The sequence below is a fragment of the Ailuropoda melanoleuca genome, chromosome 4, assembly GCF_002007445.2.
Source record: "Ailuropoda melanoleuca isolate Jingjing chromosome 4, ASM200744v2, whole genome shotgun sequence".
Lineage (NCBI taxonomy): Eukaryota > Metazoa > Chordata > Mammalia > Carnivora > Ursidae > Ailuropoda > Ailuropoda melanoleuca.
Window position 1 is genome coordinate 66,963,786 of NC_048221.1, and position 14,506 is coordinate 66,978,291.

A 14,506-nucleotide genomic window follows, 5' to 3' on the forward strand; every position below is an offset into this window, starting at 1 on the left:
GATTTTAACCACTTTGCACAGGTAATGACAGCCTTTGATTTATGTCTATAGCTACCATTGGCAACACATTGTGACTCTGCCTCTTGGCTCTATCTATAGAGTGTCAGAAGGACTACTCAGTCTAGTACTTTTTATGTGATTAAGAGATAGTTGAGGGGTGCCTGGGTGATGCAGTCAATTGAGCACCTGACTCTTGGTTTTGGCTCAGGTCGTGATCTCAGGATCACGAGATAGAGCCCCAACGTTGGGCTCCACGCTCAATGTGGAGTCTGCTTGACATTCTCTCTCCCTCTCCCTCCATGCTCTTCCATGCCTTCCCCCCACATGCTCTCTCTCTCTCTCAAATAAGTAAATAAATAAATAAATAAATAAATAAATGAAAATAGGTGACTAGTGTTGCATTATAACCCAATACAGAAAGTAAATATGCAAGAGTCCATATGGATATAAATAAGTCATTGAATAAATAAACAGGGATGGAGAGGTGAATTTCTTGCATAAAATAATACCAATTTTTTTCTGTGGATACTGTCTGTCAAGGAGGTAGAATGTAAATCCCTATCCCTTAAGCATGAGTTTTACTTAGTCACTTCTGTATGCAGTCTAGAAAGGGAGGAAAAAGAGTAACTTTACAGTGGACAAACACAATTTCAGCCAAGTGATTAAGCTTAACATCATAAGTGATAAGTCATGTTGATAACCTGCACCCTTGATATGATGGAATAAGAATGGTACTTTACCTCTGGGGTCTTCCTCCCCAGAACCCCAATCTCATCATGAGAAAAACATCAAACAACCTAAACTGTGGGACTTTCTACAAAATACATGGCCATTGCTCCTCAAAATGGTCATGGTCATCAAAAACAAGGCAAGACTGAGAAATTGTCACAGCTGAGAAGAACCTTACGGAGACTTGCCAACTGAATGTCATGTCTGTTTATCGCAGATGGGATCCTGGGACAGAAAAAGAATGTGCTGCATGAGAAAGGAGGTATGAACGTTGGAAGAGGGAGAGCATTTACCTAAAATGGTAGAGGTTTCCAAAGACAAAGTGCACCTTCTTTGCAGTGTCTAGTGTTGGTCCTGAGCTCAGTTGATTTTCTAACATTTTAACGAAAAACTATGGACCAGGACTCATGACCCATCTGGAAACTCAGGAGGTCTGCATTGGACTGGGGGCCTCTCTGTCTTCATCCCTACTCCTATCTTCTGTCAATGAAGAGACCCACTTAGGCAGGATTTACACCATGACTGCTAGGATAGTAACTGCATTTATCACGATTATTACTGGTTCTTTTTTTATTATTATTTATTTGAGTGAGAGAGAGAGAGAGAAAGCAGAGTGAGCAAGAGAGAACTCGAGTGGTGGGGCAGGGGCTGAGGGAGAGGGAGAAGCAGGCTTCCCGATGAGCAGGGAGACCGATTCGGGGCTTGATCACAGGGTCCTGGGATCATGACCTGAACCAAAGGCAGATGTTTAACCAACTGAGCCACCCAGGTGCCAACTGGTTATTTTTTTAAGCAGTAAGTAGAACAAACACTACTCTGCAGTCACATTCTGTTTCAAAAATATGCATTACCACTTAAAATTTTTCACATGGATTATTTTCTTTGCACTTGAGATTTCTTTCTGCCACCCAAAAGTCAAAGAGATGAATATGTAAAAAGCTGGATAGGCAACAAACAACTTGATTTTGCAGTTTTACTCATCTTGACTTAACCCCAAAATACACCTGACCTAAAACCATGAGGAAATGCTGAAACTTTTTTGTGGAGTGACCTTGACTGATGCTTGTGACCCTGTTTCCAATCCAGTGACTAGAACCCTCCTCTGCCATGGATGGGGTGGGGTTTAATGTGCATGAGTTGTTTGATCCATTCTGTATCACCATGAGCAGAACAACTCCCGAAAGGTTGTAATTGGTAGACAGAGATGCATGTTGAATGGATAATTGTTTCCCATTACAAAAACCAGTTGTGCATACCTGAAAATGAGTATAGAACATTTAATACATTTTGTCTAAATTTCAACCCTATTCACTTTTTTTTAAAAGTAGTGAATTAATCCTGATATATATGAGATTTTTTTTAAAATTGGGGTTATCTGCTTTATATATTCAGACCACCTGGATTAGTTTTATAATGAAAAATTATGGAAGTATCAGAGATAATATGTGAAGTAGTACAAAAGTGGCAGCATTAAGCTGAATTTATGGAAATGCCTTCATTTGAGGATCATATACCAATCTCCCGATTTAACCAATAGCTAATAGGATGCTTTTCTCTAATATGGGACATGGATGTCTTCTTCTCTTCTTTACATTTAAATAAGCAGTCCCTTGTGTTCATGGTGAAGAGGGTTAGTGGCTTTCGTATAAAAGTCTGCAGCCAGTCACAGGTAGCCAGAAGTCCTGAGGGCGTATATCCCAGGGGACTGGACAGCTTGAGATGGGGGTTTGACTGGATCTCTGCAGTATCCAGTTCTGGCTCGGTCCCCTCCACAATCACAGGAGCCAGAAACGTCATCTAGGTTCACAGAGCATAGGGCAAGGTTGTTAAAATTTGGTGATGAATCTCAAATGACCTGGGGGTATCCTGAACAAAGAGGCAAGAGGGACAGGGAGGGAGCAACAAAATGAGAAAGGTGGAGAACTGTTGGAACTCTTGACTTCCAACATAGGACAGGTGTTTCTCCCACTCACAACTAATCCTGATAAAGCTCATAGTGAACCGTATATGACTGTACCTTCAGAAGGATGTTGGAGAACTTACAGTAGACACAGAAGAGAACTACAGAGATGTTTCAAAGTCTGGAGAATAAAACCTATGAGGAAGAATCAAAGGGGCCAGCACTGTCTGACAATGAAAGAAGACAGTTCTTTGTGCTCCCACTTTTTGTCACTTTGCTAGGTTTACTTATCTGCCTTTCCCTCCAAAAGACAGTGAGCCACTTGAAGGCAAAGACTTTTTCAACTTTATATCAACAGCAACCTAGAATATCCCTGACTCTTTGGAGATGGTCAATAAGTTAAGAAGTTTATGGTCTCTGTTAGAAGAAGTGAAATAATCTTAAATTATAGCATGCCCATTGTTACAAGATGGAATGAATAATAAAATACCAATAATAATATTGAATATTTATTGAGTGAGTCCTGTGTATATCAGGCACTGTACAACTGTTTTATGCATTTTTTCCATATAATTCCCACAATATACCTGGGAGGTAAACATTCTTATTTTTCTGTTTTAAAGATGAGGAAACCGAGACAGAGCAACGCTGGCTTCTTTGCACAAGGACACACAGCTAGTATGTGGCAGGGCCTGGATATACATCATTAAATCAGGCTTTCTGACTCCAGAGCCCATGCTCTTAATTACTATACATGTAAGTCAGAGTTTGATCTGGGAAAGAGAAACCACTCTAGGTATTTGAAGTACAAAGGCATTAACCATAGGGCATAACCCATCAGTAGGGCTAGGAAAGCTATGAGCATGGAGCCACCAGGAAATCAGCAAAGCCAGAATTACAGAAAATGACTAACAAAAATTGCAGAGGTCTGCAGCACCTGTGCATGGTCCAGAAGGAGGCCCGGAAGCCACCAGCAGAGAGCACATCTGCCATCTGCTAAAGCTTATACAACTGCTTTCACTGCCCCAGGAGCATTAATGGCTTGCATTACTCTTTGAGCTCCCAAACCCTATTCAGTGCCTCTCAGTGGTGACATCTAGCCAAAAACCCTGCAGGCAGAGAGTGAAGTTCCCAGGCCTCTAGCCCCTGTGGTACAGGGTAGTGCTTTAAAGGGGAGCCGAGATGTCAGCTGTGCTATTTTGTCTTGAAGAAAGTTTCGGGACTTCCCCAGAGACCGTAAAAGGCAAGATAACCTATAACCTTCTGTATTTCCTTCCAGGGGCTGAAGAACAGGCCAGAAAACAATCTCAGGTGCCCCAAGCACTATTCATGGTTTCTGAAAACCACCACTGAAGAATGCTAAAACACTAACAATACGTCCTTAACTCATAATGATGGGTTTGTGCCTTATCCTAGGAAACACACCTCTCGCTTGGAAGCGTTCTTACTCAAATGAAAGGTGAGGGAACAGTGGAGCCACGTGAATTGACAAGCAGTCCCCTATAGTGCTTTAATTCTGTGCAAAATTAGATAGGATGGGAAGAATTCTGTCCTGTGGATTGGAGATGGCTTTAATGAGAAGGCAATCATTCACTTGGAATTGAGGCAGTAGTTTTTAACCCTGCCTGGGCAGTAAATTCATCTGGGCTGCCTGTCAAAATACTGATGTCCATGCCCAACCCAAGACCAATTAAATCAGATTCTCTGGGGATGAGGCCCATGAGCCAGTATGTTTTTCTTTCCCCTTTATCTATTTCATTCATCTTCCTCACCAACCTACCCCCAGCCACCACCAGTTTATTCTCCGTATATAAGTCTATTTTTTGTTTGTCTCTTTTTTCTTCATTTGTTTGTTTTGTTTCTTAAATTTCACATATGAGTGAAATTGTGTGGTATTTGTCTTTCTCTGACTTATTTAATTTGCATTATACCCTTTAGATTCATCCATGTTGTCAAAAATGGCAAGATATTCTTTTTATGGCTGAGTAATATTCCACTATGTATATATGCACTACCTTTTCTTTATCCATTCATCTGTTGATGGACACAGGTTGCTTCCATATCTTAGCTATTGTGAATAATGCCACCACAAACATAGGGGTGCTGTATCTTTCTGAACTAGTCTTTTCATTTTCTTTGAGTAAATAACCAGTAGTGAACTTACTAGATCATACGCTATTTCTATTTTTAATTTTTTGAGGCACCTTTATACTGATTTCCACAGTGGCTGCATCAGTTTGCATTCCCACCAACAGTACATGAGGGTTCCTCTTTCTCTACGTCCTTGCCAACACTTGTTATTTCTTGTCTTTTTGATTCTAGCCATTCTGACAAGTGTAAAGTGATATCTCATTTTGGTTTTGATTTGCATTTCCCTGATGATTAGTGATGTTGAGCATGTTTTCATGTCTGTTGGCCCTTTGTGCGTCTTCTTTGAAAAAATGTCTATTCAGGTCTTCTGCCCATTTTTTAATTGGATTATTTGTTTTTTGGTGTTAAGTTGTAGAAGTTCTTTATATATTTCAGATAGTAACTCCTTATCAGATATGTCATTTGCAAGTATCTTCTCCCATTGAGTAGGTTGTCTTATCATTTTGTTGATGGTTTCCTTCACTGTGCAAAATGAATCAGCATTTTTTAAAGCACCTAAGAAAATGCTAACCCCATTTATGAGAAGCCCCTATACAGTTTTGCAATTTCTAGTGTGCTTTCACCTTTATTGTCTCATTTGAATCAACTGTCATCCCATTTTATTTTTTTAAGACTTTATTTATTTGAGAGACATCGAGTGAGCATGAATGGGGAGGAGTGGCAGAGGGAGAGGGAGAAGCAGACTCCCCGCTGAGCAGGGAGCCCATTGTGGGGCTGGATCCCAGGACCCTGGGATCATGACCTGAGCCAAAGGCAGACGCTTAACTGACTGAGCCACCCAAGTGCCCCTATCATCCCATTTTATTAATGGGTAAACTGAAACTTCAGAGTTTAGGTCCAGAACTATTGAAGGCATGCAGCTCTTCTGACTCTTTGCACAGTTCTACCTTATATAGTGCTTCCCAAACTTTGCTGTAAATCAGAATCACCTGGGGGGACTTTTAAAAACCTGGATCCCCAGATCACACCCCTGTTATATCAGAATATGGGGGTGGGGTGGAAGCCAGGCATCAGTATTTCCCAAAGATCCCAAGTGATTCCGATGTGCAGTAAAGTTTAGAAACCACTGCATTATGCCATTCGCAGGCAACCTGTAAGGTTGGTGTAACTTAAAGTACATGCATTTGCTAATTAGGAGGTTGTACTTGGTTCTCTTTTCTAATTCGAACAGTTTATCAGTTCAAATAAATCTCTCAATTAGGGACTGTCTTGGCAATTAACTTATTAATAACAATAGCCACAAAAATGCAAAAACAGGTATCATGAACGAAAGGACAAATCCTAACCTAGCGGATGCATGACCCTTCTAGGTTCGGTGCATTCTTACTGTCAAAAGTTATCAATTAAATAAGGTAACCATTAGTTAGCAAACAGAATAGGCAGCCAGCTTATTAATTTATTGACAACCAATTAATATCTGACATCACAAACATGAGCCATATATGTACATATCTCATTTCCCCTCTGGTTAGGTTTAAATTCCCTTCAAGGAGGAGTAAGTAAAGAAATGCCCATCATCAGACCTGTGTAGCCGAGAATGTTCCCAGTCAGGGTCCTCTGGCCTCTCTTCTGTTGTCTGCTTGGAAAAGGATCTTATTGTTTCACACACTGTACTTGAATTTACTCAGAAACTGAATCTTCTAATACTGAGAATATCAAGTTCAAAAACTAATTTTCTAGAAGTCCTTGTAACAAACAAGGATAGGAATTTTTAAACTGTCTTTGAGGAGAAAGCATTCCCTATTAAAGTGCGATTTCTAAAGCCTCGGTTGTTTTTTGATAGAAATGATAGAGTACCCACAGCCCTCTTCTCCTGTAATGCTTTCCGGAGGAAGCAATTTTAAAGTCTAATGTGTTCAGGAAATGCTTCTTTATAACCGTGGACTGCATTGCCCTACATGGAAAAGATGGAGCATTTTCGTATTTTCATGGTCACATGAAAATGTGGCACTTACATCCTTCTGGGTGCTTTCCATCCATGGGGTGTTCAAGGAAAACAGGCCCAGCATTCCATTTCTCCTAGACAGAGTTCCCTCTGGGCCACTCAGCATCCCTACGTAGAACTGCAATTCCAAGTGAAAAAAAACAACCGGCATGCTTTTAAAAATACACAACTTAAAAAAAACAAAGAGTGTTTTAAATAACTTTCGTGAGATATGTCTTTATTATACACAAAAGAAGTGGGTAAGAAATAAGTCAGAGCAACAAGTGTACAGGGTTTCCCTTGCACAGTCAGCCTTTGACTGTGGTTTGACTTAGGTTTTACTTGTTTCTTGTTACCTTTTTAACATGGCTTTCAGAAGTTTTTTTTAAAGATTGTATTTATTTATTTGACACAGAGAGAGAGCACAAGCAGGGGGAACAGCAGGCAGAGAGAGAGAGAGGAAGAAGCAGGCTCCCTGCTGAGCCAGGAGCTCAATGCGGGGCTCAATCCCAGGACCCTGGGATCATCAGCTGAGCCAAAGGCAGACGTTTAACTGACTGAGCCACGCAGGCACCCCTAGAACTTTTTAATTACCTTTTAGGCTCACATTATACTTCTGTTGGATGCCTTGAATAATGGCTACTAATGCTTTTAGTTCAAACAGCTGAGAGTGATCTTGAAAAGGGACACACTAAATATTTAATGTCATCTGCCAGCACATGAATTACTTATCGATACCTAACGAATTACCCCAAAACTTAGTGGCTTCAAACAGCATTTATTACTCTACAGTTTCTGTCAGTCAGGAATCTGAGCAGGGCTCACCTGGGTCCTCTGGCTAAGGGTCTTTCACAAGGCAGCAAGGTGTGGGTACGTTGTAGTCATCTCAAGCCTTACAAGGGGAGAGACCCACTTGCAAGCTCACTTGTGTGGTTATTGGCAAGATTCAGTTATTCCTGGGTGGCTGGGCTGAGGACCAGCCTCTGGTCCTCTTTGGCTGTTGGTCACAGGAATTTCTCCATATGGCAGCTCACAACATGGCAGCTTTTTTCCATCCAAGTAGGCTGGCAAGAAGAGGAAAAGAGTATGCACACCAGCAGGCAGAGGTCACCTAAACTCACAAGTAACATCCTATCAATTTATCCTCCTTTCTTTACTGGAAGCCAGTCACTAGGTGTAGCCACACTCGGGAGAGGAGGGTACACGAGGACATGAATACCAGGAGGTGGGATCTTTGGGAGTATCTTAGAAGCTGCCTGCCACAGACAGACAATTAGGGTCCAGTTAACATTTTATTTGTCCACCACATAGTTGTTCTTTAATATCATGTACTTACCCTGATGGATCTAATGCGCTGCATTCATATTTGCTTGTTAATGCATAAAGAAACTCTGAAATAGTATATAAGAAGCTACAGACAGGGGTGACTTTGGGGGATGAGAGTGGGAAGTAAGAGGGTAGGAAGAAGACCAGGAGGGAGACATTTTATTGTATACCTTATGCTATTTGGGGAGTTCTGAACTATGTGTATGCATTACTTTAAAAAAATACCATGGGAGTAAGAGAAATAAACCACCTCCATTCCCAAGCACTCTGTGCTTGGCTGTCACCCTTCCCCTGTGGGGCAGGATGGAGGTCCCTGACTTCATCTGCCTCCTCGAGGATCTTTTTTTTTTTTTTAAGATTTTATTTATTTATTCGACAGAGATAGAGACAGCCAGCGAGAGAGGGAACACAAGCAGGGGGAGTGGGAGAGGAAGAAAGCAGGCTCATACCGGAGGAGCCTGATGTGGGGCTTGATCCCATAACGCCAGGATCATGCCCTGAGCTGAAGGCAGACACTTAGCCACTCCTCTAGGATCTTGAAGCCCTTCAGGTACTCCCTCCTCCTTGCAGCTTTTCCTGAGCACTCTAGTCTCCAGAACTCATCCCACCCCACACTCTAGTACCACTGACTATGTTTTTTTTATTAGTGTTGGTTTTCAGTTTCCTTTTATTTCCATTTGTTCTGTATTAATATACTAGATATGGGTCCTATTGGGAAAGGCAGTTGCTCAACTGAGATTTCGAAAGCACACATTCATCTCATACCTCATCAGAGTTTAGCAGGTCTTCTAAATGAGGTTGGTTTTTTGTGAGAGTCCTAAATGGTAGGAAATGAGATGCTGGCCCCCAGGGAAGACAGACCTGTGTAGAAGGTAGCAGGTGCACTCAGCTTGTAAGTGGGAGAAAAGGACCATTGGAACTTACTGGCCCTAAGAAAAAACAAGGTCATAAATAGAAGAGCTACAGTGGAACTTCATCCTCCACCACAGGATAAACATGGCAGAATTAGATTACTTGTCGATTTCATCAACAACCAGAACAGTCCCTGGAAGAGGAAGTCTAGGAAGGAGATACGTGTGAGCAAACACCATCTCCCTATTCACCACCATTGTTTCAAAAGATGTAGATATGAAACCCTGGATAGGAAAACATCAGAGTTGAAAACTCTTAGGTCATCTAGTTACTTCATTTGTGCCTTGGATGCACTGAATTCCCAATCCCCCCCACCCCCGCGGCAGTGTGAGCCTCTCCTGGGTTTTCTGGCTCCTGGTTTACTTGAATGGCAGGAGCTAAATTCTTCTGAACAAATGCAGAGAGGAAAGTGGTTACTTGTTTGTGAAAATAAGTCCAGGCAGATGGTAGCACTGACCCTGACAGAGCAGTGGACTTCAGACAATCAAAGGTGTTTTATAACTTCCTTCCCATGTTCTGAGCAGTAGAGATGATGGCTTGGGGAGTACCTGCAGAGGGGCGCACTTGCATAACCAGTAGGCTATCGTGCACAGCTAATTGCTAGAATAGATATTTGCATATATGAATATGTTTAATGGGGAGTCATAAACATTTCTCTTTGGCTTTAAATCTCAAATAGGTGGAGACAGTAGTAGCACCAGCTATAGAAGCAAATCTGAAAATCAAACAGCCCAATTAAAAGTCAGATTTTTTTAAAGCCATTAAGATCAAGCAAAATGAGATAACTTTAAAGGGCTAAAGGATTCAGATCTGTTAAGGGCCCCAAATGGCAAGTAATTCCGGGGAAATCCTATTAATTAAAAACCACTGCTCTGTGAAATGACTGCCATTACCTTCGAAGGTAGTTAATGTGCCCGTTCGCGATACCTATGAAGAAATAGGGGAGCATGAGAAGCCGATGGCCATCTGCTAAGGGTAGGACACTGTTTATGCTCCCTGCGACGTGTTGTACCTCAGAAATGTAAGGACTGGAAACAACAGAGATGTGTCTATTGCCCAATTTAAAAATGCCACCCGTGAGAAAGTTGCCATCATCAGATATTAAAGTCGTAAGGGTTTTATTTCATTTCTCCCTTTCCTGAGAGCTGCCGCAGATACCAGGTGAGGCAGCTGGGTTCTGTGAGAGTTGTGCGTGCCAGAGCTTCACAGTTCCGAGGCCTTGTTCAAATGGCCAGAGCGCCAGTGCTGATCGGAACCTGGTACGTGAGGCCCGCCCCACCCCCGGTACCACGTGACTGCAGGAGAGTGCGGTAAATGGCCGAGCGACTGGACGCGGCTCCCGCCCGTCCGTCCTTCGCTTGCGGAAAGAGAGCTCCACCTGAGGTAGTACCGGGCACCCCGCGTGGAACTGTGTGTGCTTGCTTCCCCCGTCAGAGCTCGGGAGCCGCGGCGTCGCGCCGTCGCGTGGAAGCCGTCCCCGCCAGGCTCCCTCCCTGCGTGCGAGCAGGGGACCTTCAGCCCGGGCCTCAGGCCTCAGAACCCCGTGACCTTTTGCCCCAGGTGCTCGAGAGGCGTGTGATAACAAGCCTGGGAGGATAATTTTAAGAAACTGTTGTCTAAGGCAGTTCCCCAGTGAAAAATAGGTAGAATCTTAATCATCTAATTGCGTGTTTAAAAACCCTGCCTGCGTCGTTTGGTGTCTCAGTTCTTGGGTACCTTGTTCAGACTCCGCGGGTACGTCACCACGGGCACGACCTGGGAGTGCTTCTGACAGCAGTGACAGCATGTCCTCTGGCTGCACCTCTGCTCTCTGGCCTCACTTCATTTTATTGTCTATTTTATTTAAGCGTACCTGTTCTCATCACTCAGTGGGTCCTGCTAGGGGACTCCTGGCCATCTGGCTGCCCTCTGGCCCTCAGGGAAGATCTCCTTGTGCACTGAGGCTGACGGGCATGTGTTGTGTCCACTGTAGCTATAAAGCCACGTCCGATCAATCAACCATGGCAGCAATTATAACCTAAAATACATTACCTATCCACAACCTCTAGAAAATCTCATCTTTTCAGAACGTCCAGAAAGTAGAACAAAGGGCTTAGATTTAAGGCATTATTATAGAAACATCTTTTCTCCCAAATTGTTTACCCATGCAAATTCCTTAAATGCTCTAAGGGATTACCCTCAGAGATGATAAAAAAAAAAGGATTATTAATAAAAACGAACATTTATTGAATCGCTTGTTCTGCACCAGGTTCTGTGCTAAGCACTTTCCAATGATTATGTAACGATTTCTCTGGAAAACCCGTTGAGGCAGGTATCGGGTCACTCAGCTAGTTGATTGGTAGAGCTAGGACTCATCCTGGGCAGCCCCACTGCAGAGTCCATGCTCTGAGCACAACAGCCTCCTGCCGCCGCAGCGCCCCCCTTGGAGGAGTTGTGTGGGAATGAGCAAGGTAATGTGTAGAAAGTGCTTTTAGCTGGCCTGGCATGAACATTCATTCAACACTGAGCAATGCTACTAATCAACAGTTCAGGCCCGGCGGGGGGGTGGGGGGGCCAGCCTCTGAGGGGCTGAGAAGAGGAAGGGCTAAGGGAATGTGAAAGGGAGCACCTCTGGCTGGGTGGGCATCACTGGCTGGAGGAAGGCCCCGTGGTGCTCAGATGTAGGGGTGTAGGGGTGTGGCAGGTTGCCCACACGAGCCAGCAAGATGCCAAAGCTCATGTACAGATGACCCATCCCAAACTGCCTCCAACCCTTCGGAGCATACCTTCCTCTGCCCTTTGGCCTCACCAACACTTAATTTGGATTTTCTCTTACTTTTGGTTTAAACCTTTGTTTTTTGTTCTTGTTTAATATACCCATGCCAATCTATTCCTTTCAGAAATAGATGATAAATGTTCTCAAATGAGTAGTATTGGAGTTGGGGGCACAATTGCTACAGTGCCCTTTGTGTGTTTACATGGAGCTAATCCCAGCCTCCACCCTCCACACACTGACGTTTATTAGGATCTTGTGGGATTACAGCATTTTTCTTCTCCAACCATGCTTTGTTGTTTAGCTATAACCTCAGATATCCACTTTGGCTCCTCCTCCTCAAGTCAGTTAGGCCTGGCTTGAAGAATGCAGTGAATGTTGAGTCATGGGGGTTCCGCTGTGACCATCAGAATAAAGCACAGGGGCTGGACTGTGTTCCTGGATGGCCTTGAGAGTCCATTCCCTCGGCGTGTGACTGCTGGCAATTGAGCACAGAGTGGTGGTGACTGTCTGCTCCGGGTCTGTGGCTGCAAGTTCTGGTCACAGCAGCATCCCAGGACTGCTGTGGGATGTGTATGAACTGTTGGACTTAGTGTTTCAGTGTCACTTCCTCCCATTTCAAGATTCGGAACTTTAATTGGATTCTAACTTCTCGGGAAGTCTCTCTTGAATATGAGGTATTTTTACATTTGACCCTTTGTTTTCAGATCTCAGCCGGAAACACGATAAATTCATTTTTTTTAATATAAAAAATTCACAAAGCAAGGTGGATCTCTGACTGCTTCTCTTCTGGAAACAATGGCAAATACAGAAATGACAAAGCTGAGGCCCAGAGGTGTGACTTGCCCGGGATCAGGGGATGTGACAGACAGTATGAAATTCAAACAAACACCCAGTGATGTGTTTACACACTTAGCACATGCTTAAAATAAACAAAAATCAGCTGTATTCCCTACCTTAGAACCTCACACACTGTTCTTACTGTTGTGGTTCCTTTCAGCGTTGCCAGAGTCGTGTGGTGACCGAGTCACATGGCTGGTTTGCAGCCAAACTGAGATCCCTTGCTCTGGGGCATGTTGGGGTTTCTTGCTGGTTGACAGTGGCCTTCAAGTCTGTACATGCTATCATCCATATAAAGATGAAACTTCTCGGTCACCCTTGACTTGACCTCCATCCAACAACAAAGGAAGGAGCTGTTAATGATGATTGTGGTGTCCTTCCCCCTCCATCTTCCCACCCACTGACAGGACCACCCACACTTGGAACACCCAGTGCTTGCAGGGCAGTCTCGAGATGAAACCAAATCGCAGCTGGCAGTTTACCCCTAAAGCGAGAGTGAGGCAAGAAATGGTCCTGCTTCTCTGGGGCTTTTTCATCAGAAAGGCATTTGTGCCTTTTGGTAGGAAAATAGGCTTGGGGAAGGTGCCCCAGACCAGCCAACAAACTGGTGTTGTATTGTGTGCCGTCACTGGACTAGTCTCTGGGGACTCCAGGACAAAGAAAACACAGTCCCCTTCTTAGAAGGGTCTTCCCCGACAATGCTGTAATAAATCACCACCGTGTCTCTTCCCTTTGAAGCTAAGGGTAGGAGTTTATGAGGTCAAGGGGAATGGATGGCACGCCTGACAGAGACAAAGGGCAGTTGGGGATATAGCTCTGCAGTCTTTGCTGATGCTTTCTTGGTTTGCCTGTGGTTGAAATACTAAAAGAGTGATACTTCTCCATACTGGTAGAATAGCCATCACCTGTGAGGAAACAGATCTGGCGTCCTAATGCTTATGGCTTAAATGGTACACCAGAAATTGCTTAGAAATATCTCAGCTGTGCTCTCTACAACAAATACAAGAGTTTTTCTACTTTACGAAAGAGGGGGCGACTTTATTCCTTAGATTCATGGCATCTAAAGCAGGACTGGACCTTAGAGATTGCCCAGCATAACCTGTCATTTTACAACTCAGAAAATGGGACCAGAATGAGGGTGTTAAGTGATTTTCTCCAAATAAATAGCCAATTGGGGCAAAACTGGGTCCACGTGCTGCCCTGGCAAATCTTTACCCCAAGCTCACCCCAAAAGTCACTGAAATTACTTATAAAGATATTCAGAGGAATATACTGATGATGGGCCTATAATTGGCTTTTACAGAAACGAGGCAGATTTTAGGGGGCAGTCTTTGGAGGGTGACTTAAAGGAGGACAGTGAGGTCTTTCAAGCACATGAGCTCAGTGGTCTTCGGACTGGTTCCTGGAGTCCCAAGGTCCATCAGAAATGGACTCTTCCCCACCCTCCACCCCCCACTGAGCAGCTCTGCCTGCATTCATTTGCATTATAGAGTAACCATCTGAGTGAGATTTCTTTTGAAATGAATTAATCTGAAAACTATTATCCTATAAACAATTCAGCAGTGCTACTAAGAATACAATTTTATCATCGTCCGAAATAAGAGGGTTTGATTTTCTGTTTGTACATTTTTACTTTGGACTCTATGGACCCAAAAGTATCCTTCCCCACTGCCTTCAGCGTGGCAAATCAGACAGAACCAGGGGGCACTTGAGAGTTGCTTTCACGGAGTCTTTTCGGAAAGTTCTCTCCCATTTGGTCTTCCTCCTCCAGCAGAGTCTTGGAGGAGATGTCTTCTCCAGGTCTTTGACTGGTGGGGACCTAAGCAGCTACGGCTCACAGCTCCAGTTTATTGTGTTATCGCTGTTGGCAGAGTTCTACCTGCTCTCTTGTTGTTTACCATGAATAGTCATGGAGACACAGCGCAGCACCTGTCACGTGCCAAACACTGAACCAGTACCTGTGGGATTTAAA

At 43.7% G+C, this 14,506-nt stretch overlaps 1 protein-coding gene across 8 annotated transcripts in view; it reads left to right on the forward strand.

Moving 5' to 3' along the window:
• AFF3 (AF4/FMR2 family member 3) overlaps positions 1-14,506 on the forward strand; it is a 522,207-nt gene that overhangs the window by 385,096 nt on the left and 122,605 nt on the right. The gene's annotated exons all lie outside the window — the stretch shown is intronic.